The 27,711-nt window shown below is 36.6% G+C and overlaps 1 protein-coding gene across 19 annotated transcripts in view; it reads left to right on the forward strand.

Annotated features, from left to right (window-relative positions):
• Positions 1 to 27,711, forward strand: part of NCKAP5 (NCK associated protein 5) — a 909,219-nt gene that overhangs the window by 350,693 nt on the left and 530,815 nt on the right. The window contains exon 1 of one of the 19 annotated variants that reach the window (XM_036235781.1): positions 25,193 to 25,612. The exons of the other annotated variants lie outside the window; for them this stretch is intronic. The gene's annotated coding sequence lies outside the window, so the exon portion shown is untranslated. Of the gene's footprint in view, positions 1 to 25,192; positions 25,613 to 27,711 lie in introns of those variants that run through there. 19 annotated transcript variants of the gene reach the window in all.

Below are 27,711 nucleotides of genomic sequence, written 5' to 3' on the forward strand. Positions count from 1 at the left end.
TTTCCAGAGGATACTTATTATAGACTGATGGTGCTGCTTTACAGGAACAAAGGAACATTTAGGCTTCTTCTCATACCTCTGAAGCCCCTGATGAAATAATATCACTGTCTTTAAGGTAACATGTTCAGCAATAGAAGGGACTCGTAGAACTAAGTCCAGAAAGATATCTGGATTGACTGAACCAAAAGGTTACCCAGGTTTATACTTGACCTTATACTTTAGGATTCATCAACATTATAGTTTATTTAGGTGTTAGGTGACCTATCTGATATGCATATTTATCTACTTTAGGAATTTCCTACTGTTTGAACCCAGGTCTTCCGGGTAAGGGGACATAAAAATTGCCAGACTGAAATTCTGTGAGAACTTTATATACATGATTTCCTACTTCTTATCAAATCTGTCCACCCTTCTTTTTTTTCAAAGGGCCATGCTAATCCAGCAGAGATCACATACTTAGGTCCTAACCTAATATATGTATAAAATAGACTACTTAAAATCATGTGGGTTGCATTTCATCCTCTTGGCCTCAAATCTTGTTTGAAAAAAAAATGAATATACGTTTATTTGTAAAACACATTTTTAATGACCGTCCTTCAAAAGTCCAAAGGTTTCCTCAAAGGGCTGGCATTTTAATGAGAATCCTGAGTTGGAGCTGCTCTGGTGGAGTGAGAGCAGTTGAATGAGTTTTTGAATAGATTGAATTTGAACTGCCTTTAAGATTGTTAGTATAACTATATATATGATAGTGAGAAATTTAGGTCTAGAACTCTTTATAGTTAATATAAACCACAGTATTGATAGAGACATTAAACTAACCTACAAAGATATAAAATTGCCCTTTAATGTAACTAGGGAGATATCCCCATTTTAAAGATAGATTTACTGCAGCCATGGGAAGCTCGAGTTGAATATATTGTATAAGTAGGTCTATAGATGATTTAAAAATAATTCCGCTTGTAGTTTAAATAGGTTTATGTTCTTTAAGAAACACTCTCAAAGTACCAAAAATATGTCAACATCAATAGGATTTGGGAGTCACCCAGAGGAACTTACCACTATGTAATCTGAAAACATTTGGTTTGAAATATGTTTGTTATTTTTAGATCCATGCTTATCTTAATATGATGGCCAGGAACCTAGTGTGATTTATTTATCCGAAATTAAAATAAAGAGCCTCAAGCAAAAGGCGTTTTGAAGATTTATTTGGGGTAATAAAGATCATAGATATTCCCTACTAAGTTGAAAGAAGGAAAACTCCAGCAGGCAACCATATAAATGACCCGCTCAACAGAGCCACATGTGTTCAGGCTGAAGTGCACCCACAGTAGGAATGACAAAGTGCCTTTTTTTTTTTTTTTTCTGGAAGGAGGAATGAAATGGGTAATTTCCCATGGCCTTCTATTTAATTTTAATTTTAATAGAAAAAAAAAACCCTACTAACTTTTTAGTTGCATGAACATACTTATGGGTTTTTTTGGGGGGTCGGGTGGGGATTGATACTTAGGATTTAACTCTACATATATCTCTCTATGGGTAACTCTGGAGTTAAAAGGAGTACTTTTTTTTGCTTACTCCCTCCCATTTTTATTTTTTAGCTCTCTGTATTTTAAAGGCCTGAAAGGGAGTTCTAGTACCCCACCTTCACCACCAACACCCCTAACTCTAGGGAGAGGTGTTTGGGCCTCTCTGAAAACAGGAAATACAAAATTGATTCCTGCCCTGCCTCAGAGTCTTTAAGGATGGCACATTGTATACTTTCTTGTCACAAATTAGACCTCATAAATAATCCCGCAAAGAACTGAAGATAGAAAGTTGCCCTGAATCAAAGAATCAGGAATAGGTTGACAAAAATATAAAGTAGCTGGTAGAAAGCACATTTTAGATATCTCGGGGCAGAGAAAACTTCTAAGAATATGAACGTCTGTTGCAAGGTCGGTTGAGGTTGACAACTTGTGGCTGGTTTCATGGCCTAGAAATGAGTTTGCTTTACTGGAACCTGGTTTACTTGCTGCTCAGGGATTGCCCTCTACTGATCGTTCACTGATGAAATATTCTATATGTACTCTTTATGGAGATAATCCTTGATTTTTCACTAGATATAAAAGTCTGCCTGAGAGAGAAGCCACTGGAGTCTCAACTCGGCACTGCTGCATTAATCAGCTTTACTCGTAGGAGAGGTCTCTGGTTTTTGCCTCTCCTCTCCTCTTCCCAAATATGAAGACAACACTTCAGCAAAATACTACAAACATGTACCCTACAGTGGCTCTAGCCTTACCCTCAATGGCTTCTATACCAGTTCCAACCATGTAGCTCTCATTCCCACCCTGTCTTATTATCCAATTATTTCATGAGAGTAGGTCTTGTACTCCTAAAATATTTGACCTGTAAGACCAAGTGTTCTCATTCCTCATTCTCTCATAGTTCTTAGCATAAGACATAAAATTTCAAAATACAACTTTGCTTACCTCGAAAGCATAGAGACAATTGGAAGTGTGCTTTAGTCATCTTTGTACCTAAGTGACTTAGCACATTATATATACTCAGCACTTTTCTTAACCCATCAAGGGGATGGATGATGATTCAGCAAGAGAAATTACTAAAGGAGCATGTATTCATTAGGGATGAGCCCGCCTTTATTTGTAAGTTTGTGCAGGAAAAAAAATCAAACAATATAACAAAGCCATTTGTCTCAGTGGAGTGCAAATGCTTAATGAGATTCACAATTTCAAGATAGTTATAGTTAGGAAGTCAAAGATGGGACATTTAATGAAAATGTGAATTTATTGTTAGTGATATGTAAAGCCAGGAAGAATATTTGCTTCACCACACTTATTTGTGCTGCCTTCAAAATTCAGTCATAAAGAAATCTTAAGTCATTTCATGTCTACATGGAGGGTCATTTCAGGTCAAATGAAAGGCTCTAACCGGTAACAATAATAATCAAGTGTGTATTACTACCTCTAGTAATTTATCTACCAATTTATCTACCAACTGTATCTTGAGCTGCAAACAACCTTATCAGTGGAAGCAATGAAAGTATATCTCATAATTTTGAAATAAAAGAATTAAAAGACTGTGATAGGTAAAAGTAAACAAATAAATAATAAATCCACGGTAAAACTCAAAGCCTAAAATAGTACTTTTTTCCCCCACCTTGGATAAAGTGAATTAGAGGAAAATTATAGATACATAGGTTGTTACTTTTAGAAAAAGAATCAGGGCTTAACCTAAAAGGTTAGAAAGGGAGTACTTATAAAGAAGGTCTTGAGAATTTGGCAAGATGGACATACACTTGAAATCAAAGGGGAGTTCAAAATAAATAATAATTTCATAGGCTGCCAAATGGAAGATGAGCTTTTGAAGGATTAGTGGTATAGAAAACAATGTGTGGAAATAAAGTAAAAAAAGTAAAAAAAAAAAAAAAAAAAGAAGAAGAAGAAGAAGAAGGAGCACAACCAACAACTAAAAGTAAGTGATCATTTTTCTAGCTAAGTGCTTTAGATAACCTAATTACAAATTAGAAGCACAATCTTCTAAAATATTAATGCTATTCATTGTAGTCCAGGTGAGACCTGTCTTTGGTGGCACACCAGTATGGTCAGGTTCTCTTTTCTGATTGTTTGGTGACTGTGTTGTACTGTTGCTAAGTTTTAAAACTGCCTCTGATGTGTTCCCTGCAGTGTGGACTTCAGGTCTTATTCCTGCCGCTTACTGTGTAGTTCTGGGAAAGTCATTTAGGCATTCTGGACCTCTGTTTCCCGTTGGTAATGAGACAGGGTTGAAAGTAAGTGATTTCAGCAGTCCTTTCTTTAAAGTGAACAATCTGTAATTCTTACTAATCATTTTGGTAGGACAGTTGAAAGATTGGGTGATGAAACCAGAAGAGAAGTGATAGATACACAGAATTACTGAGAGTTGGAAGTGACAGGTTACCTTCTTGAAAGAAGGCAGAGGTTATTTTTATGCACCTAGTTTTCTTTAAGCTCTCACTCTTGGGCTATGTCTTGGCACAGAACCTTCCAGAGGTAATAAAACAGCATGCTGGCAGACCCAGGGCACCAGAGTAGGGCCAGAGTCTGTGACCACTTTTAAAACGTTTTCCAGGAAATTGTTCTATTGAATAATGTTTAAGTTTCCACAGAAGCTATGAGCACAGCACGGTGCAAAAAAATGGCAATTGCACATTAAAAAAAAAAAAAAAAAAAAAAAAAAACAGAAAAGCAGCTCTGGGGTTATGGTCCCTATTGAGGGAAATTGCATTGTCTTATGATGTTTCTTTAGTATTCCCTTGAGAGTCATGGACCCACTGGTTAATTGAAAGTCAGACTGTGTGTGTACCTGGATTTATTCATGTTTCTTGTCTAATTGATTTTCCTGTATCTCTGTTCTGGAAATAAAGATATGAATGGGGTCAGTTTCAGAAGGCTGCTCTAAAAGAGAGATTCTTTGGATCAGACACACAATTTAGGATTTTGGCCTTTGGGACTGACTGTTACCAAGACGATATAATTTAAATGTGCCAAAAGTTGCATCTATCCAACAATACTTCTCCCATTAGACTGCCTGGAATTCTCATGCTTGAAATAAAGGAAACTGGGTGCCTAGATCTGTACCTGGGATCTGTACCTGAGGAGAGCCCCAACATTACTCTGTTAGCTCCTGTGGTAGCTTATCAAGAATAAGTTTGCCAAATCAGACACCTGTGAAAATTTGACTCCTGGAATTTTTTTAGCAAAGTCAAGCATGTGTGGAATGGAAGAAAGGAAGTCCTATTAGAAATGTCACATTATAAATCGAAATATTTCTATTTCTAGTCCCACATGTCCCTACCAACCCTAACCTCCTGTTTTACTCATTTTTCCTACTAACATACTCCTTCACTGTCAGGGTGTCCATTTCAGACAAGTCCTACCCGTTTCTCACAGTATAGCCTGCATCCTCCTGATCTGCATCTCCTCAGCCCCATTCCTCAGTCTGCCTGGGCTCCATTCTGCTCTTCCCCTGTGCTCCTGAATTTGAGGTTATACTACACATGTACACATAGCAATTTACATCTTGTAAAAACTCCAAAATTATTCCACGTACCTTAATTTTGACTCTACGAATATTGTCAGTACATGGCCTTCCACTTCTGTTCTGTATCAAATGGTGGCAAGCATAAAGTTGAACACAATAGGTATTCAGCTACTGGATTGACTGAGTGTCTTGAATGGAGAATTAAAAATTCTATACTGCACTCTTGATAATAACACTATATCAAGAGTATTTATTTCAGCTGTCGGTTAAGGACGTTACAAGCCAGGGAGCTTTCAGAGAGCCAGTGAATGGCTCTCTGGAAAATGGAATGAGGTACAGAATACTGAATTAATAATGATAAGGGAATTTGGAGATATTTAGTTTGGCAAATAGAAACTAAAGGATATACCTGATGATTGTTTTTAAAATGCAATAAGTTATCTTGTGGAGAGGGCTTAGCAGCATCCTGGGATATTCATGAGGAAAGAACTAGTAAACCATTTGTCTGAGTTAGAACCTGTGAGATGGCAACTCAGCACTAGAAAGGAATGTTCTAACATTTAATACCCTCTAATGTGGAGAAGGGTGTTCTTGAAATAGCTCTGTACCACTGTAAGTATCAAAGCAAAACCTGGGCAATGTCACACTGGACTGTTAGAGTGGATGAGAAGGATCTGGACACCCTTCATGTCAGATGATTCATCATCTGGCTTTCATTGTTTGGGCCTAATGCTGCCATCAGTAGATCTACTTGGCATGCCCCTTTTCTGTGTACCATCCTTTTAAATAATTAAAGACAGTTTTACAGTTCTTCGTCTTCACTTTTCTAAAGGAAGGAATGTAGGTTTTCCCATTGCTCCTCACACAACTTACTTTTCACACCCCACTTAATCATGGCCACCTACTGGACTTATTCTAGTTTGTCAGTTTTCCTCTTAACATGTGGGGCTCTAATATAAACACAATATATTTTATTATGACCAGATCACAAGTCAAGTTTCAGTCATCCTTTAAAAGAGGGTTGTTATTCTAACTTTATGATTTTTTTCCCCCAGTGGTACTAATTGTTAATAACCTTTAGGCAAAATACCTAAAATTCCAGCATTGCATCATGCATATCAAGTTACTCTCTTGTGGACTCAAATAATATAAATCATTATTTCAAGAAAAGGCAAGGAGTGTTTTAAATTTAGAATATCTGTTCTCTTTTTCTGCACGCTTCTTATTCCCTGATTTTTTCTTTAATTGCCTCGTCCTGTTCCACCTCTTCGTCTTTCCAATGCCAATGCTTTTTTTATGGTTAAGAGGTCAGAAGAGAATTAATAATTATAAGTAAATTAGATAATTCCTGACCTTGGTAGAACTTTCAGTGGACAATTATTCTGCCCTTCAGAAGGAAGAAGTGAGCTTCAGATTGCCACTGAAATGAACAAATATTCCTTGAACATGTATAATTCCAAGGTTAAGGAATAATGTCAGAAGGATTAATGTTAGAAGAATCAAAATTGGCAAGAAAATATTTATCTAGAGCACAGCCAAAGTTAATGGCACTACTAAATGTTTTGCTGAAGACGGAAATTAAAGTTGGGTATTGTAGATGTTTGTAATGATTCACATTTAGATTTTTCCAATTTCAGCCATATTATGACAGTGGTATGTATATTTTACAAAAGAGATATTGCTTTTTGAAGGTACTTTATGCTCAGAGTTTCAGAACTTCTATTTTGGAAATCCAGTCCAGTGCCCTTCTTTATGTTTCCCCCTCCCCCTCCTTGCAATCCCATATCTCTGAGAGATTTATTTCTGGCCCATTTACTACATTAGTAGGCAAGTTTATTTTTCTGGCTTGATCTAAACCCTTGTTATAGAAATTCCATTTCAAAGCAGTTTTAAAGTAGAATCATTATCTTCCTCCTCATAATTTTAAAGTTAACATTTGAAAATCACTTTCAACTTCCACTTTCAGCTTTGGATAACAGCTGAAAAATGATTGTGCGGAGTTTACATTCATCTTTGTCACATTCGTGAAGGTCTCGCAATAAATACACTGTAGATTATTTTTCCTGTCAAATGCTGCTAGACATTGTAGTAAATTAATTAGCTGGGCCTGTTGTCAGATGGATGTCCTGATATTGTCACAGAGAAGGCATGAGCTGAGATCGAGTGAAAGGCAAAAGCTGATTGATTCACTTGTCAGCAGGCAACATTCTAAGGAAGTCAGTTAGGGTGGCTTTGGAAGATCATTCTGGAAACAAGATAGGTATATGTGATAGTGGGCTTCTGACATTTCTGAGCCAACGAGATCTTTTTCCCAAGGAATACCCAATTCAATTCATATTTTATAGTGGGTTGGAAATGTGCTCCAGATATAGGGATAATACAGGGCCATACTATCACTATGCAGTGAGAAGAAATTTTTGAATTGCTGTATAGCCGTTTGCATATGTTTATAGGAAAACCACAAAAAGGTCAGAGGTTTAGGATGTCTGGAAGGTTTCCTGCTTCTCACTTGAGCAAACCAAAGAAGAAAGTGTGGATAAATCCTTAGGAAAACTTTCCCATGGGATTTACAAGAGCTGATTCTTAATGTAAAGTTAGAATGCGGAAATATCCCGTATGTTTCTGTTTGGGAACAAGAGAATTTAGATATAGTCGTCTTGGTTAATAGAGTCAAAGACTGGTTCCTTGAATGTCCACCTTCTATTCGTAAACCCAGCACCCTAGCAGTTTCTTGTGGCATCCAAAGTGCAGCATGTGTTGGCTTTCACACATGGAAGCAAGAATTGTCATGGAGCATCATGGCCTTGTGCCATCTCTGTCTTGGCGGAGTTGGCAAAGCAGGACCTCTTTGATGTTAACTTCAAACATTCATAACGTGACTCAAATGTAGTATTTTTTCTTATTAACTGTGAAGGGCCTGTCCTTAATTTACATAAGCCATTTAAAATCTATTTGTATTTTCTAACTTCTCCCACTTCTTGTTGAATAGTAAGTTCTATAAGCATAATCTCTACTTTATAGAAAAGGGCTTCCTTTCATTTGACCTAAACACACACAGGCTTCACATGGTGACCCCTTCAACTAGACATTTAGAGTTCAGTGAGTAATTCCATGTTTATTTTGTTCATATTATTTATAATCTTATAGACACGAGTTGCTTTGCATCTGACACAGAACAGTCACAGAGTAGCTCTGGGTTCATTTTGCTTTCTTGATTCTTTTTTCTTTATGTAAATTGTTTTCTCTCCATCGCTCCACCTCCCCGCTTTGGCAACCATCAGCTTATTCTCTGTATCTATGAACTCGTTTCTGTGTTATTCTGTTTATGCCTTTGTTTTCTTTTGTTTTTAGATTTCACATATAAGTGAAATCATACAGTATTTGCCTTTCTCTTTCTGACTCATTTCACTTAGCATAATACCCTCTAGCTCTATCCATGTTGTCGCAAATCACACAATTTCATTCTTTTTTTATCGCCAAGTAATATTTTATTGTGGGTGTGTGAGTATGTGTATCCCACAGTTTTTCTTCTGTCTATGGACACCTAGATTGGTTCCATATCTTGCCTATTGTAAATAGTGCTGCAATGAACATAGGGGTGCCCATCTCTTTTTTCGAATTAGTGTTTGTTTTTTAATAAATATCCAGAGGTGGAATTCCTGGGTCATATTGCAGCCTTATTTTTAATTATTTGAGGAATCACTATATTGTTTTCCATAGTGGATACACCAAATCACAATTTCACCAACAGTGTACGAGGGTCCCCTTTTTTCTGCATCTTCACCAACCCTTGTTATTTGTTAATTTTTTGATGATAGCCATTCTGACAGGTGTGAGTTTGTGTCTCATTGTGGTTCCCTGATGATTAGTGATGTTGAGTATCTTTTCATATGTTTGTTGGCTGTCTCTATGGCCTCTTTGAAGAAATGTCTATTGAGGTTTTCCTCACAGTTTTTAACTGGATTGTTAGTTTTTTTTTGTTTGTTTTTGTTTGTTTGTTTGTTTGTTTTTGGTGTTAAGAGATACGAGTTCCTTATACATTTTGGATATTAACCCCTTATCAGATATATCATATGCGAATATCTTCTCCCATTCAGTAGGTAGTCTTTTCATTTGACCGTGCAAAACATTTTAGTTTGATTTAGTCCCATTCGTTTATTTTTATCTTTTGTGGTTCTTGCTTGAGGAAACATATTTAATAATAAATTGCCTATGTTTTTTTCTCAAAATGGGGTGGTGTCAGGTCTTACATTTAAGTTTTTAATCCATTTTGAGTTTATTTATGTATGCGGTATAAGAAAATGGTTTAGTTTCATTTTCTTGCATGTACCTGTTCAGTTTTCCCAACAACAATTATTGAAGACACTGTCTTTACCACTATTGTATCTTCTTGGCTCCTTTGTTGTAGGTTGAGCATATAAGCAAGAATTTGTTTCTGGCCTCTCTGTTCTATTCCATTGATCTATATATTTGTTTTTATGCCAGTAGCATATTTTTTTGATTATTTTAGTTTTGTAGTATAGCCAAAGAAATCTTGAGAAAAAACTAATCGGTAGATATGCTCCCTTATTTCAAACCAGATTTTTTTATCTTTTAAAGCAACGTATACTTTCAGTATTATGATAGACGCTCTGGTCTTGAGTCTGCCATTCTTTAATCCTAGGTAAATCATTTGAAAATTTGACCCTTCATTTGTAAAGCAGAAATTTGGACTGATATTCCTTTTCAGCAATAAGGGTCTTTTGAATTCATGACTAGGAAAATGTAGATGGTGGTGGTTCCATGGGAAGATTACTGGAATAAAATTTAAATCAAATAGCCATTTTAAAATTGCAATGAATATTTTGGAGGAGGAGTAGCAGGAGTTTTATAAATATATACAGATTATGGAATGAAAACTTCTAAATTGTGCTGCTGAATTATTATTTGTGGAGAGGAAAAATAAAAGCATCTTTTTTCTTTTTAAAGCTTATTTCTTCCTTGACTTCTTGGAAAAGCATTCCCTTATTCTCTACTGAAAATGGACTTCTCTGTCTTCTGTATGCCCATAAAATTGGGCTCGAATATGTAGTATAGAACTTATTTCAGTTGGATTTAAGTTATAGGTGAGTTAATAACTTCTTTATTTCCCTTGTTAACTTGTAAGCTCCTGGAAGGGAAATCCTGTCTGCTTATCTCTCCATTTGGTTCTTAACAATCTAGGATTTTTTGAATGAGTATGGCTGCATAGGTGGTTATGTGTAGTCATGGATGTTCATGAATGGTCATGAGTATATATGGTCATGGATTCAGAGCACTCACTGGTGCTAGTCCTGAGGCAACAGAAGCTGTAATAGGAATGGATAATGCCATTAGTCCACCACTTGCTGTGTTTTTACATATCCTGGACTCTGCTTCTTGGTTCAGTTTCTCTTTGTTCTCATTCCTTTTCTTTCATTATTTCCTTTATCCCTTCTAGTGGGAGCCTTCTACTTTAACTCTCATATTTAGCCTGATGGAAACCTTGTAAGCCACATATTAGGAAAGATTCATTTATATACTGTATTACTCAAATGTATATATTATGTACTAGCCCTATCCAACATCCTCCAATCAGTGTGTCCATGTTATATGTTCACACCTGAAGTCCATCCTCTGACCTTCATATTTCTTAAGACCTGTTATCAATTTTGGTATCTTTATCTTCCTGGTCCTTCATCTTCTGTTAAACTAAATCATTACCCCACTGATGGCTTGTCTCCTGCCTCCTGGATCAATGTTACTGAGAAGGAAGATCTGACATTTTGATCTCTTTCATTTGGTCACAGGCCTTTTCTCAAGAATATTTCTCATCTTGTATTGTTTTACAACATCAACATCCCTCTTGGGCCCAAGTCAGCATTCCTGAGACTACCCTTCTCTCTGTTATGGTCTCTGAAGAGCAGTGTGGCAAATGAAAAATTAAAATGAAACAATAGTAACACGACTATATGCTAGGACTTTTTTAAGCACTTTATAATTATTAACTCATTTAATCTTTATAATTCTTGGAGGTTTAGTATTTTAAAAATCATTTTACAGATTAGGCAAGTAAAGCACAGATAATTACTGGCCTGAGGGTTGGGTCCTTAATCCTTATCTTAAATATTCAGTGAGTTGTTAATAAATATTTCCAGCTCTATCCCTTAAAGGCACACAATAGATTTGCCATTCCTACTTTCTTATGGTTAGGAGGGGTCGTGTGACTCATTCTGGCCAATAACTTGTTAGCAAAAGTGACATTTCAAGTTTAAAGATCTAACTGTAGATGTACAACATTCGAACATGTTCTTTTGTTCTGGCATGGGAGCCAGCAGTGTTCAAAATATTGGTTTATCTAAAGCTAGGGTCATAGAATGAGTACCATGAGCAGAGGATCCTGGCAACATGTAGTGTCAGGAAGAAATAAACTTTCATGGCAAACGACAGATACCTTGGGGCGGTTTATTACCACAGTATAATCTACCCTGTCCTGAATTCCATATACAGACCAAAATAGTATAAAAGCAAACAGATTCTGTTGTACCTAGAATATATTTCCTAAAAATTGATCATTTATTATAGTGCTACCTTATTTCAGTCCCTTAAGTTTCAATTTCAGCTTTAGCTTTTTCCTTTATCTTATCCCTGAGATATCTCAAAATTTTGTTCCTTTTATAAAAAAAATCTGGGGCTTGTTTTTATTAATATTGCTTTAAATTTACTGTAATTGCCCAAATAGTAGCTTTGCAACTTAAGATATTACAGAATATTTTAGAAATTTAATAAATGTTGTATTCCTATTTCATAAAAATAGATTTAAAAATCTATATTTACAATTTGAGAAAATATAATAATCTTGAATGCTCAAAGGATAAGATGAAACTATATAAATAACTATAATTGTCTTTGTAAAGAAAGTTACAGTAGATATCTATTTATTAGGAGCACTGTATTTTAATTATCTAGAAATAATCTTAGTTGTAGTTATTGCTGGCTATACAAAGTTAATTTAGATTTAATTTTTAAAAGTTAATAAGCTAAAATGACTCATATTCTTACTATTAAAAATGGAATGTCTCTGACATTCCACAGGAGTGTATGTATGCTGTAGAACAACTTGTATCAAAAATTTGAGGCTCATTAAAATTTATAACATGTATTTAATTAGCAGAATTGTTTCAAAGTGTAACTCAAAATTATAATTATTAGTTTTTAAAGTATAGTTATTCATGTTTATAGTAGCTTCTAAGAAGGTGATATTTTCTAGAGTAGAGGTCAGCAAACTTTTTCTATTGAAGGCCAGATAGTAAATATTTTTTACATTACTAGCCATATCCTATGGTCACTGTCATGATGACTCAACTACGTAGCTGGAGCTAAAAAGCAGCCACAGACAATACATAAGTGGGTTGGCATGACTGTTTTCCAATAAAACTTTATTTGGTAACATAGGCAAGATTTTGTCTTTGGGTACTAATTCCTGATCTAGAATGAATTTTTTTTTTTCTTAAACTTTCTTGTATTGTTTTGCAACACTCTACATACCAACTCCTGAATAAATAAAAAATTGTGGGTCATCATAAATTTGAAATCGAGTCTCCACGGCCTCATAAGGCATCTTCTAGAGCTGCTCTGCTTAAGCTCTGAGGCACTGAAAGCTCCACCAGTATAGTGGTTAGAGTGCTGTAAAATGGGTGAGGAAAACTCGCAGACAACTCTGAGTTGTCTCTATGAACTCCTGTGTGGTCTTTAATGTTATATAAACTCAATTTCTCCATCAATAAAACAAGGAGGGATAGTGGTACTAGGTACCTTTCGGTGATCATATTCTTTCTATGATTCTAGTATTAGAAACATTAAAAAATTCAAACCCATTAGTAATCAAGTAAAAATTATGAATATTAATAGATCCTCATCAAAGTCTTTCAGCAACTAGTGAGGAAGATACCATATTACTAACTTTTTGTTAGAATTCCTAAAAAAAATACATTTATGTTTATTACTTTCATAGGATTGTATTCTATAGGTTGTTGAAAAACCATAGAAGCTCTTTCCATGCCAAGGTAGATGATAGATAATGAATTTCATGAATTCAAGTTTAATTGAACTGCATTCCACCTGCATCCTTATGCAGCCATTTCAGATAAATGTGGATACTTATCTAAAACCTGATTTTGATGGGCTTGGGCAAACATAAAATAAGCATGTGCATGCATGAGGGGAGTTTTCCCCTTTTTTGCATTTTCCCCTTTTTTGCTTATGGGTTCCCAAATATAAAGGTAGTATTTTGATAAAACTAACATATAAGTTTATAGAGATATATACACATACACTATATACATATACAGTTGATCCTTGAACAATGCTGGGGTTAGGGGTGCCAACCCTCTTCACAGTTGAAAATCTGTGTATAACTTTTGATTCTCCCAAAACTTAGTTATACCTCAGTATTTGTGGGAGATGGATACCAGGACCCTCATGGATACCAAACTCTCTGGATGCTCAAATTCCCTGTATAAAATGGCATATATCATTGTATACAGTCAGTTGACCTTTTGCATCCATGGACTCCCAACTGTTTTAATTGGAAAGAATTCACATCTAAGTGGAACGCAGCAGTTCAAACCTGTGTTATTCAAGGGCCAACTGTATGCACACATACTACTGTGTGTGTGTGTATATGTACGCATTCATACTAACATGTGACATACACACACACTAATTTCAGGAGACAAGCTAAAGACAGAATATGAATATAAACCTAAAATATTCAGAAAATATACTGTTAAAAACTGAGGTCATGAACTTTTTTTGACTTAAGGACCACGTAGACTTTTGATTTTAAAAATCTGGCACAATATCTGATGTAATAGTTGCTTAATAAAGGATTGTTGGATAAATAACTATATTAATGAAAGAACATTAATCCTTAAGTTTCAAAAATGGAATGAGTCATAGAACATGAGTGTGTGTTTTTTTGTATGTTGCCAAGTCCCAGAAGAATAACCAAGTACTATTTAAATGCATTTCATGTATAAATTTTATAAATGATGATAATGCAGAACAATGATCTGCTCAGTTGTGATTGAAAACGTGTGGGAAGTCCAGTGGAATCATGCTCTAAGTTCTTGTGCTGAATTCAGCCCTGGGCCCTAGCCACAAAGGTTTAATTATTTAGGAAACCAAATTTCCTTAATTAAGATGGATGTGATAGAACAGAAACAGCAAGAACCATTGAAAAAGTATAGTAGAAACAATCTGGAATAAATCTAAAATTAATAAGCCATATTATATTAGTTATATAGGAGAGTTTTATTTCAAAATGAAATTTCTTAAAACAAAAAGATTGCTTAGCCCTAATAATTTTCCAATCGGCACTTATTTGTTTAGTGCCACTAGGTAGAAAATAGTGTAGAAGCTGCCTAATGCAGTGTTACACATTTGAATAGTAGTTTATAATCCAATCTCAAAAGATAGGCAAGTCTTAAAATAAGGATAAAAAGGGATATATGGAGAGAAAGATGAGTTAGAGGCATTTTAAGCAACAATTTATAATTACAAATCATGCTGCAATGTATAATTGTGTGCCTATGTTTTTTCTAATTAAGTTTATTGGGGTAACATTGGTTAATACAATTATAATTTTCATGTGTACATTATAATTTGACATCTGTATATTCTGTTATGTGTTTACCACCCAAAGTCCAGTTTCCTTCAGCTACCATACATTTGATCCCCTTTACCCACTTCACACTTCCCCTACCCTCCTATATTTGACCTCCTTTAACTGTTTATCTACTCTCTCCTCCCCGACCCCTTACCCTCTGGAACCACTAGTCTATAGTCCATGTCCATGAGTCTCTGTTTGTTTGTCCTGTTCAGTTGTTGCTTTTAGGTTTATATCCCACATGTGAGTGATATAATGTGATTTTCAGCTTTTCCTGTCTGGCTTATTTCATTTAGCATGATTATCTTAAGGTCCATCCATTTTGTTGCAAATGGCAGTATTTCATTTCTTCTTATGGCGGAGTAACATTCCATTATATATCTGTACCACAGCTTCTTTAGCCAGTCATTTGTCGTAGGACACATCAGTTGCTTCCATGCCCTGGCCACTGTGAATAATGCTGCTATGAACATCGGGGTGCCAATATCTTTTCTGATATGGGTTTTCAAGTCTTTGGGGTAAATACCTAGTAGAGGGATTGCTGGATGTATTGTTGGAAATGTACTTTCAGGGTAAATTTCAGCAAGCGAGAGCGCTCACTCAAACGGAAAATGCACGTGGAATTTTGTTGGATTTTTCCTGTAACTGTGTTACCTTATGTAGCAAAAGGTACTTTGCAGACATGATTAAATTAAGGACCCTCAGTTGGAGAAAGTATTCTGGATTACTGAGATGAGCCTAATATCATCACAAGCGCCCTAAAAGCTCACAATCATTCTTGGCTTTGGTGAGAGGGAGATATGACTATGGGAGAAAAAAAAAAACAAAACAAAAAAAAACACGTCGGAGAGCTGCAACATTGCTGGCTTTGAAAATGGAGGAAACTCATGAGCCACCAAGGTTGTAGGAACATTTAGGAAGCTAGAAAGGTGAGGAAACAGTCTCCTCTAGAACCTTTGGAAAGCAATGCAGCTCCTGACATCTTGATTTTAGACCAATTGGATACTTTATTATAGCAACCATAGAACATTACTATGCCATGCTATTTTAAGTCTAGGTAATCAAATTGATTAATCTTTTATTGCATTTGGAGTGTCAATCAGTGTTAGATAACCATTTCTTTCATCCAGGCTGTATAAGAATCCACCTGTGTGGGTTTTTTTTTCCTACTCATACAGTCTCATTTTTACATATATTTGGGGTTTATGGTTTATATATGGTTTGATGTATGAATTCTGTTTGGTCAAATGGCCAACCAATTGTTCCATCATTATTTATTTAAGAAAAAAAAAAAAGAAGAAAGAAAAAACCATCGTTGACCCAGTGGTTTGAAATGCCATCTTTACTGTGTAGTGTATTTTTATATGTACTTGGGTCTGTTTCTGGACTTTGTAATCTAATCTTGTCCTGTTTATCTATTTACCACACTATTTTTTTTTATTACAGAAGCTTTATATTATGTTTACTGTATTATAGAATTACTTTTCCCTTTACAGTTAATCTTTCTCAGTGTTTTCCTGGCTATTGCAAGTTTTTCATATGAGTTTTAGTATTAACTTGCCTAGCTCCAAAAAATCTTATTGGTATTTTTTTTTTGGAATTGTGATAATTTTATACAGTAACTTAGAACTGACATCCTTATAATGTTGAGTTGTTCTGTCTAGAATAGTTAATGACTTCTATTTCGTCAAGTCTATTTTGGTGACTTTAGGGGTATAATGTTTTCCTCTGGTTTCATAGATTTGTTCCTTTGGTTAGTCTTAGTAATTTTATTTTCTTTGTTGATAATGAGGTTTTCTATCCCAGTATAACCTGTAATAGGTTATTAGTTTGTGTGAAGGTGATTGATTTCTGTATTTTAATTTTTACTGAATCTGAATTTTTATTGTTTGACTTAATTTTGTCATTAATTCACATCATTTTCAGGCATACTAACTCTCCATCTGCAAATATAACTTACTTTTTCTTTTCCAATTCATATACCTCTACTTGATCTATCTTGTATAATTGCATTAACTACAATGTAACATTGAATAAGTGGTAGAGTTTCTGCTGGTCCACATCCTCACCACCATTTGGTGTTGTCACTGGATTTTGACCATCCTAACAAGTATATAGTGGGATCTCATTATTATTTGAATTTGCGTTTCCTTGACATGATGTGCAGTATCTTTTCATATGCTTATTTGCCATGTGTTTATCTTCTTTGATGAGGTGTCTATTAAAGGAGCAATCCCTAACATTGTTGGCACCAGGAGCGAAGTCGGTGATGCTAGCTAGCACTGGGGAACTGCTGCAAATACAGATGAAGCTTTGTTCGCTTGCCTGCCACTCACCTCCTACTGTGTGGTCTGATTCCTGACAGACCACAGACTAGTACTGGTACCAGTGTATGGCTCCAGGGGGTGGGGACCCCTGTATTAAAGTCTTTGGCTTTAATTGGGTTGTTCGTTTTTTTATTGTTGAGTTTTAAGAGTTGTTTGTATTCTTTGGATAACAGTCCTTTATTAGACGTGTCTTTTGAAAATATTTTCTTACATTCTGTGGCCTGTCTTCTCATTTTCTTGATATGGTATTTCACAGAAAAAAAAATTAATATTAATAAAGTTCAGCTTATCAATTATTTCTTTCATGGGTTATGTGTTTAGTGTTGTATCTAAAAATGCATCATTGTACCCAAGGCCATCTAGGTTTTCTCCTAGATTATCATTTAGGAGTTTTATAGTTTTCTATTTTACATTTAGGTCTGTGGTCCATTTTGAGTTAATTTTTGTGAAAAGTGTAGAGTCTGTGACTAGATTTTTTTTTTTTTTTTGCATGTGGATGTTCAGTTGTTTCTAGAAGAATTTGTTGAAAGGATATCTGTGTTCCATTATATTGCCTTTGCTCCTTTGTCAAAGAGCAGCTGACTATTTATGGTGGTCTGTTTCTGGTCCTTCCATTCTGTTCCATTGATCTGTTTGTCTATTCTTTTGCTAATACTACACTGTCTTCATTACTGTCACTTTATAGTAAATCTTGAAATTCGGTAGTATCAGTCCCCCAGCTTAGCTCTTCTTCTTCACACATTTAGTTTTTAATCCAAGTTCATTTGTGTGTGTGTGTGTGTGTGTGTGTGTGTGTGTGTGTGTGTGTGAATGATCTGAGGTAGAGGTAATTATTCAGATAGAAAATTGACCTGGTGTCATGGTTTCAATAGTTAATTCTTTCCTCACTAACTAATGACACCATTTCTGTCATACATGTTGATTCCTCATATGTCGGTCTGTTTTTAGATCCTTTTTCTATTCCATTAATGTATTTATCTCACCTGTTTAATTACCTAAATTTTTATGGTGCCTGACTTCTTTATGGATGTTAGGGGAGTCACCCTTCTTAAAGATAAGTTAGTCATTTTTGGCCTTTGTCTCTTTATAAGAATTGGAATATCAACTGGTAAAGTTCAGGGTAAAAAACTCTGGGATTTTGATTGATAATGTTTCACATTTAAAGATGAAGTCAGGAGATTGGTCTTAGTTTTTCTTTTATATCCTTCAATAAAGTACTCCCTATAAATATTTTATAATTATATAACTTTATATTTTATATATTTTATATTTGTTTTATAATTATATGTATTTTTATATTTTTCCTGTGTACCTTTTGTTTTCTTATACTATTTTAAAATATATATCTTTTTAAAAAAGATATATTTCCAACATATATTTCTAATGATTTTCTAATAATAATGTTAAGGACATTATCTGTTTTAGTATGTTGCTCTTTCATCTAGTAAAGATGCTACTCTCTTAGTATATCTGATGATTTGCTCTAGGTTTTCCACAATTTTTACAGAGATAATTATGTTGACTATAAATAATGATGGTTTTGTTCATTATTTCTAGATCTCATATCTTTTATTTCTTTTCTTTATGATGTTGCTCTAACTAAAACCATATAGAAAATATTGAGCAGAAGCAGTGCATCCTTATCTAGAGGAAAAAACTGAAATGTGCTTAAGTTTCACAAGTGCTATAGATTTTTGAAGACACCCTTTATCAGCTTAGGGGAGTTCCCTTCTATTTCTAGTTTGCTGTGTATTTTTTAAATCATGAGTAAAATGTTAAATGTTATTAAAAATTTCAGCATATACTGAAATGATTCTGTATTATTTTTAATTTAATTTTTTTTTGTAAATTAATAAATTTTTTTAGGGTCTAATCATCTTTGCATTATCAAATAAAACCTATTTGGTCATGCCATATTATTATTATCATTAATATTGCTGTGATTATTATTTTTCACAGGAATTGATTGTTTTATTTAGGATTTTTGAGCCTTCATTTATTAATTTTTCTTTCCCATGTGACCTATGTTTACTTTTAATATTGAGGTCATTCTAGATAAGTTCCTCCTTCTCCTCCCTCTATTTTCTTCCCCTTCTCTTCCTTCTTTCCCTTCCTTCCCTCTTCTCTTTCTAGTCTCTGGAACTCTTTCCATAAGATATGGCTATTAGAGTTTTGCATTGTTTTCAAGTTTTGAAAAAAATTTCTCAAAAAACTTCTGGGACCACAATTCAATGATAAAGGACAAATAACCCAATTTAAAAATGGACATAGGAGTTGAAATTTCTCCAAATAAGATATATAAATGACCAGTAAGCACAAGAAAATATACATTGGCCATTAGGAAAATGCAAATCAGAATCACAAAAAGATACCATTTCATACCCGCTATGATAACTATAATCAATAATAAATGATGGTAAATGTTGGAGAGAATTTGGAGAAATTTGAAGCCTCATATATTGCTGGGGGAAATGTAAAAAGGTATAGCTGCTTTGGAAAATACTTTAGCAGTCCATCAAAATATTAAACATAGTTTTATCCTGGGACCCGGAAATTCTGCTTCTGGACAAACACAATCTTTTCATTAAATGAAAACATATATCCACACGAAAACATGTACATGAATGTTTTTAGCAGCATTTTTTACAATAGTTAAAGAATGGAAACAAACCAAATGGCTATTAATTGACGAACAGATAAATAAAGTGTGGTACATGTGTACAGTGGAATATTATTTGGCAATAAGAAGAACTAAAGTACTGATACAAGCTATAACACAGACAAATCTTGAAAACATTAGGCTAAGTAGAAGAAGCACAAAAGAAAAGGTCACCTAGTATAAGACTGCATTTATAGGAAATGCCTAGAATAGACAAATTTATAGAGATAGAAAGATTATTGGTTAATGAAGTACTGATACAAGCTATAACATGGACAGATCTTGAAAACATGGTGAGTGAAAGAAGCCAAACACAAAGGCCACTTATTATGTTATTGTATTTATATAAAATGTCCAGAATAGGCAAATTTATAGAGCTATAAATTATGATTAAAGAATGATGAATGACTGTTAATAGGTACTGTGGACTTCTTTGTAGGTGATAAAAATCTCCTAAACTAAAATGATGATGGTTGCACAATTTGCTTATGCTAAAAACAAATGAATTGTACACTTTTGGTGAATTTTATGGTATGTGAATTACATCTTAAAAAAGATGTTAAAACAGTCTGAGCCCATTGGTTACAAAGGGCCTATTGCTCTCTTTTAAATTGTTCAAGAGCTTGTTGATTCATGAGTGAGCTTTATTAATTTTTTTTTTATTTTCAGACATTGATTATTTCACCTATGTTTTAAAATTTATTGCCATAAAGTTAATAATAGTGAAGTATTCATATTATTTTAAATCTCTGTTGTATCCTTAGTTATGCAGACTTTTTTATTGAGCTTATCGATCTGTCTCCTCTGTTTTTCAATGATCTAAGCAGATACTGTTTTATTGATCCTTTATTAATGCTTTGTGTTTTATTTTATTAGACTTTGATTTTATCTTTATTGTTTTTTTATTGTATTTGTTATTTTTTCTACATTCTTTGACTGCATGCTTTGCATATCATTTTTCTATTTTTCTTCACTTTTAGAATATGCACTAAAATTATTAATTTATATACTGCTTTAGTTTCTTCTAATGAGTTTTGATACATATTGTTTTAATTCTAAAACATCAAATTCTAATTTTTTCTAATTCCTTTATTTTAGAAGTATTTTTTATTCTTATTAAGAAAAAAATCAAATATATAGAAGAAATAAAAGACCAAGGAAATAAAACACTCATACTTTATAACTTAGCATCAATAAACATTTTTGTTTCATATATATTTTTTCCAAAATAAATGGTAAACACACTGATATTTAACCCTAAATACTTTAGCATGTGTCTTTTAAAAATAAGGACCACTTCCTTTAAAAGCACAATATCATTTTTCCCTTAGCAAAATCAATAAGAATTCATTTATCCAGTACCACCCTTAATTCCATTTCTTTCATTGTTCCCAAAATATCTTTTATAAATATTAATTTTGCACCAAGATTCAATCCAAAGGGTTTCACTTTGTTATGTCTTCTCTTTTCTAATCTGTTGTCCCTCTACTTTCTTCCACCCATAGACATTGACTTTTTGAAGAGCTGCCGGGCACCCTATTCCGCATATGGCTCATTGATTCCTTTTGGTGTCCTTTATCTGATCCTCGATTTTCCATACTTCTTGTAAGTTGGAAATTATGTCAGAGGCTTTGCTTAGATTCAGGTTAAACAAGTCTTTTTTGCAAGAATACTTCAGAAGTGATGTTATGTACTTCGCAAATAGTATCATATAAGGTGGAGGAACCTGTCAGGTGACCTTTCCCTTGCATATCATTTACCTTGTATATCATTTTTCCCTTGTGTATCATTTCTCTAAGTAGAAAAAAACCAGGAGGTGATATTTGGCACTGTGTGAATATTCTGTTTCCCATCGATCTTTTACATAACGGTGTTTATATATACTGGTAATCTTTATTTGGATCTGTTATATCATTAGGGATTATAAACTGGCACTCTTTCTGAGGTAAGCATCCTCTTCTATAATGGGTAAGCGCTGTAATTCCCCTATCAAAACACACACACACACACACACACACACACACACACATGAAATTCATTAGTCTTTTAAAAATCTTTTAAGATTTCACATGCAAAAGAATTCACAAATTTGTGTGTACAATTTGATGAATTTGACAAAATATACAGTTTTGTACCACTGCCAAAATCATGATACAGAATATTTTCCACATGCCGAATACTTCCTTTGTGCCTCTTTGTAGTCAGTCCCCTCTCCATCCCCAGCCCCAGACGATAACAATCTGCTAGAGTTGTTTAGAATCAAATGGAATCAAGCAAAAGCCAGTCACAAAATATTTTATTCTGTTATTTAGCACAATGCCTTTGAAATTCATGTATGTTATTACATTTTTCAATGGTTGGTTCCTTTTTATTGCTGAGTAGTATTTCATGGCATGGATGGATCTATCCCACAGGTTGTTTTTCTATTTACCAGTTGATGGGAATTTGGGTTGTTCCCAGTTTGAGGATATTATGAATAAAGCTGCTATAAACATTTGTGGGAAAGTTTTTGTGTCAACACATGTCACTTCCCTTGGGCAAATACCTAGTAGTGGGGGTGCTCGATGGTCATCTAAGTGTATGTTGAACTTGACAAGAAACTGCCAATTGGTTTTCCAAATTTGCTGTATCATTCTACATTCCCACCAGCGATGCAGGAGAATTTAAGTTGTACCACATCATTGCCAAAGCTTGATATTGTTACCCTTTACAGCATACTTTACAACATAAGGCATTTACTCTCTTCATGATTTACTACTTGATTCAGCACACATCGAATAGCTACCCTGTGCCTGGACCTTACCTAGGTATTCGGACACACTGGATGTTGTATTTTTAAATACACGACAGACAATTAATTTATCTAGTAACTTTGATAAACTCTATCATTGCTTTCCTATATGTTCTTCTGGATATTATATGGAGAAAATCATATCATGAAACTATAACTAGCAAATCATTCCTTCTTCTTGAAATACCTTCTTTACTAGGTTGCTGGGGCAGCCCATTCTCCTGGTTTGCCTTCTCTCTCACTGGCTGCCACTTGGGGTGGTTTTTGCTGGTTTCTCTTAATTTTCTTGACTTTTTTACAGTTGAAGTGCCTTTCAGGATATAATCCTCAAACATCTCTTTTCTAATTGTACTCACAGCCTTAATGACCCCCATCTGATGGATTTGATTTATCTATAATTCCTCAGTTTATATATTTACCCTGGATGGGTGCCCTGAACACTATACTTGAATATTTATTTGACTGCCTACTCAATATTTTATTTTAGCTGGCACATATCAATAATAACAATAACAACCACCAATACAGACCCCCTAACATAAGTTCCACCACCACAAACATTTATATGGTGCTTTAAAAAAACCAGAGACTATTCTAAGAGTTTGACATAAATCAACTATTTTTAAAATTTAACTTAATAGGCATTTCAATCTTAACACATCCAAAACTGAACCCCTGATTCGTCCACCAAAGTTTGTTCTACCTTATAGTCTTCCCCATTTCGAATTAATAGCATCTCCATTTATTTGTTTGCTAAGGCCCAACACTTGGAGTTATTCTTTAATCCTGCTTCCCCCCGCCCACCCCTCCTCTGAGCAAGTACTTTTGGCTCTAAATTCAAAACAATACAAAATTGCCATCAATTCTCATTATCTTGTTATTCTCATTATCTTTCTTATCCCCTCTAATGTAGATTCTTGTAATAGCCTAATAACAGATTTCCCCTGTTCTTCCTTTTTCTCCTGTAATTAATTCACAATGTGATAGCTAGAGTGATCCATTAAAGTCAGATCATGAAACTCCTCAGCTCAAAACCTGTGTCTGTGTCCTCCCATATTACTCAGAGCAGAAACCAATGTCCTTAAGTTGGCCTGTTAGCCCCACCTAATGATCTGTCCTCTAAGCCGACATCCATTAACCCTCTCCCCTCACTGTGTTCCATTCCTGCTGCCTCATTGCTGTTCGTAGATCTCACCAGGCACAATCATATCGAAGTAGTTGTCCTTGACTCATATTATTTATTTACTGGGGAATGTAACACTTGAAACTCATTTTACTTCACCTATCAAGTCACGGTGATGTATACGATTTTAATCCTGACTTGTAAATGAAAACTTCCAACCATCGGTGTTCATGGAGCACCCATAGTGCTGTCGTAAGCACCACTGAGCTATAAAATAAGTAGAAGACAGTCTCTGCTTAGATAAGTGGGTGCTTAATGTGGCTTGCTCACATTTCTCAACTACAGCATAAAGCAAAATAATGATTTGAACAGTTTTAAATTACACTACATTCAATTTTTACAGTGTCGTGTACTTATTTCTGCCTGTGTCTTACACCTGTCTGAATAAATGACTTACAGATTTTCTCCCTCAGCTTCTCAACTGGCGATTTGTTTCCTCAACAAATTATTTTCCTAGCAAATACAGTTAGTCAGAATAACTGAACATTTCCCAGCACTTGAGAAGTATGTACAAAACCAGGCATAACCCAATCAGTTGTATGTATTCTTTATGCTTTAAGACTTGTTTATGTACATCTAGAACTACTGTTATTTTTATTATTTAAAAAATATCCATAATCCTTGTAAGCCTATCACAGGTAGAAATATGTGTGGTTATATCGAAGTGGCATATTAAAGCCCTTCAAAGTATATTATTGAAAGTACCACATTATTTTTTACCTGAAGGAGCTATTTTATTTTTAAAAAATATCGGTTTTAGAAGTGATTATTTTCTAATTAAATAGCACTAAAACAAAATACATTTTCACTAGAAAATGGAAAAAAGTTATGAGAATTCTTTAAATCAAAATGGGGCTAAACTGAGTTCAGCATTTTCTTGCCCAAGGCAGATTTTCCTTTGATCTCTCAAAATGCCCACAGGAGGCCAAAGACCTAGCTTCTTTGCCAGTTACACTCCAGTTCTCCCTCCATAAGCTTTATTTTCAAATGTACTTGGACACAACTTCTAACTCCAAACAAATGACTGTTAGTTCCAGCTCTTACCTGCCAATTACAAGTTTGAATATCTGTGCCAGTCTCTGGGTCAGCTTGATGATAAGATTACAGGACCTGTTTGTTTAGTTCATTAGCAGAAATTCGTCCCACAGGGACACAACAAGCAGCGGTTTGGAGTGGGGGTGGGGCATGCCAAGACCGGTTGGTTTTTCTTACTAGGAAGTGGGAAAGGAAAGCAGTATTTCCCCTTTGGGATCCCCATTTCCCTTTTCAGTTCCTCTGTTCGGGGCAGACAATAGAGGCCTCTACGCCCCCGACTCCCGACACCCGGTCCCTGTCGCCCCCTCCGCCCCTCCCCACCCCTCACCCACCAGCTTCCCCAACTCCGGCTCCAGGCGGAGATTTGTCAGAACCGTTCGGTTGAGACTGATTATGATTGCAGCAGATGGGCTGGATTTGACAGCCCGATCCTAAGCAGCTTCTGATGGGGGTGCGGCGGAGGGGCGGGGAGGGGGAGACGGTGGGGGGCGGGAATCTCTGGGCCGGAGCCGCCTAGTACGAGCGCACCAGCGCAGCCGGGCCAGGCGCTCCTGGGCAGCTGTTTAACGCGCGTCTCCTGGAGGAAAGTCACAGGCAGACCTGAGGGGCTCTCGGAAGGCCAGTGAAACATCCCATTGCAGAGAGGGCGCGGGGACACCCGGAGGCAGGCGCAGGGGGACCAGTGGAACACAAAGCGGAAGAGCGCGAGGGAGCACGGTGTCCTGGCTACCCTGAGCCGTGGGCTGGCTGTGGAGTGCGCGTGGCCCAGGCTCCCTCCACGCGCTCCGGGCATGGCAAGTTTGCCAACTCGGGACTCTGCGGCCAGCGCCTTGCCGCCCCCGAAGTGACAGCGCTGCAGCCTCTGCCCCCCGGGTGGGGGCGGCGCCCACCCCACCCCCAACCTACTGCAAAATGCTCCAACACAGGCCAGGTAAGGAGACGCCAACCCGCTGCCCTTTCAGGCGCGCCCCCAGCACAAGGCTGCCGTGTCCTCTCCCGGGCCTTTTGCTCTCTCTAGCCCCTGCTGACTGCCTGTTTCTGTGCCTCCCTCTGTGGGCTCCCGGGTTCATCTCTGCCCTCTACTGCCCTGCCTCACTGTCGCCCTTCTTTTCTACCTTACCGGATCCCAACGGCAGGGGGAGAAGTTCAGGGAGGTGGCGCAAGGTTATGGACTCTTTTTCAAGAGTCGGAGCACCTGGGCACCCCAGGCAGGACTGCTCGTGGGAACCAGATGGGTGTGTGTGCTGTCATCCGCTTTCCAGGTCCCATACAGCCTCTGCCCCGCGTAACGTGCGCACACGCACGCACACACACACCCCTTTCCACCTGTGGGTCCTACCCCTTTTGTGCTGGAAATACAAATGAAAACACGTACACGTGCAGACAGAATTCCACATTGGCATCCTCCAGAGACTCCTGGTTACGGGTGTGGAGGGGTGGCAGGGAGTGGTTGGATCTTGGGTACTCCATCCCTCCCAGGAGCAGGACCAGCGCTTCTCCTGCCCCTTGGCCTTTGGCTCTTGTGTCCAGGTGCCCACAGAACGAGGCATCTCTAAGACGTCAGCAGGATGCTGTTTTTGGCAAGGGCATTGCTGTGCCACCAGACTCCCCAAGCCTCACCCCCAGAGGCCAGCGGCCTGGACCACTGCCCAGGCTGGCCCCAGCAGGGTGTGCCCGCCTCCACCTGCCATAGTTGCTTCCCAACTCCTCCCACTCTCTCCATCACCAGTGGGTCCCTGACCTTATCTACACAACAGCTCAGGACCTCTAGCCCTGGCCGCTCTCCATCCCCTTGCTGCTGCCGCCCCAGCCCGGCAGGAGCTGTGAGTGTGCGCCCTGTTGCTACTGGCAACTGCCTGTGCAGAAAGCCCAGCCCCCAGAGCAGCTTAATGTTGATTGATGGACAGAAATACGATATTTTTTGGAGCTTAGCAGGCACTGATACAGGGGCTTTCCCTACCTCTGGAGCCCTATGGACCGCCCAGGTAGCAGGCAGTTGGTCGTCTTTCTCTCCTAGGCCTCACCCTTCCCCACCCCATAATAAAATGGGGCTTTTAGGGTGTCCTCCTCTCCTTGGGTTAAATTCAGTGCTAGCGCTTTGGTTTCAGGAGTAACCAGCAGCCGCCCCAGAGTTACTCTTCTTATTCTCCAGGCTTCTGTTGAGTCGGATAAAGGAGGCCCCCCCTGTTCCTTCTTTTCTATTTTCATTCCCCACCTGCTTGCACACCCTTCCCTACACAGAGGTACTTAAAGTGGTTAACCTCTTTAATGACCAGAACTACTTCTGCCTATGCTCATGAAAGCATTTTCTAAAAATAATTCATTCCATATCAATATCTCTTCTTCAGCTACTGCTCTCTTCCCACTGCAGACCCTTCCATCCTCCCACAGAGTCTGTGTCATTTCTACTAGAAAGATAGTGCCTGGGATTAAGCCTGCAAATTAGAATGCTCAGTGCTGAGATAACATTTGCTGCTTCCATTTATTTGTTTTTACATTTTAACGCCCTCAAAAACATTACCCCTTCCTTTTTCTGGATGGCAGCCTCCTCCTTTAGGCCATTTGAACTAATACACATTTTCTGGGCTAATAGAAATCCCTGCCCCAATCTGTCCCCGTCTCTCCCTCCCCAGTGCTAACTGCAAAGGGCTGGATTTCATTATTAAACAAGTTATTTCAGAAGAACTTTTTGTTTTGCAGTATTTTTTCTCAGTACCCCAGTATTTTTGGCAGAGTATTTTCATTATCTAAATTGTCATGCCTAGCTTTGTTTTGCTTGTCAACATTAATTTGGAAAACCGCATGATCTTTTAAAGTCATTCATTTATTCATCCAAACAAAACTTTCTTGAGAGGCTCTGCTGAGTTGGGTACTAGTGTAGGCCCTGGATTGGGAATGAAGCAAAGACAAGGCCCAAATTTTGAAGCCCACATTACAGCTAGATTGTGGTTATTGCCATAACAGTTTATGTTGTAGCACACTGCATTTGACCAGGAATTTACAGTTTATAAAAGACTTTGATAGGTATTA

This window comes from Rousettus aegyptiacus, unplaced genomic scaffold (genome assembly GCF_014176215.1).
Source record: "Rousettus aegyptiacus isolate mRouAeg1 unplaced genomic scaffold, mRouAeg1.p scaffold_m13_p_2, whole genome shotgun sequence".
NCBI classification, from domain to species: Eukaryota; Metazoa; Chordata; class Mammalia; order Chiroptera; family Pteropodidae; genus Rousettus; species Rousettus aegyptiacus.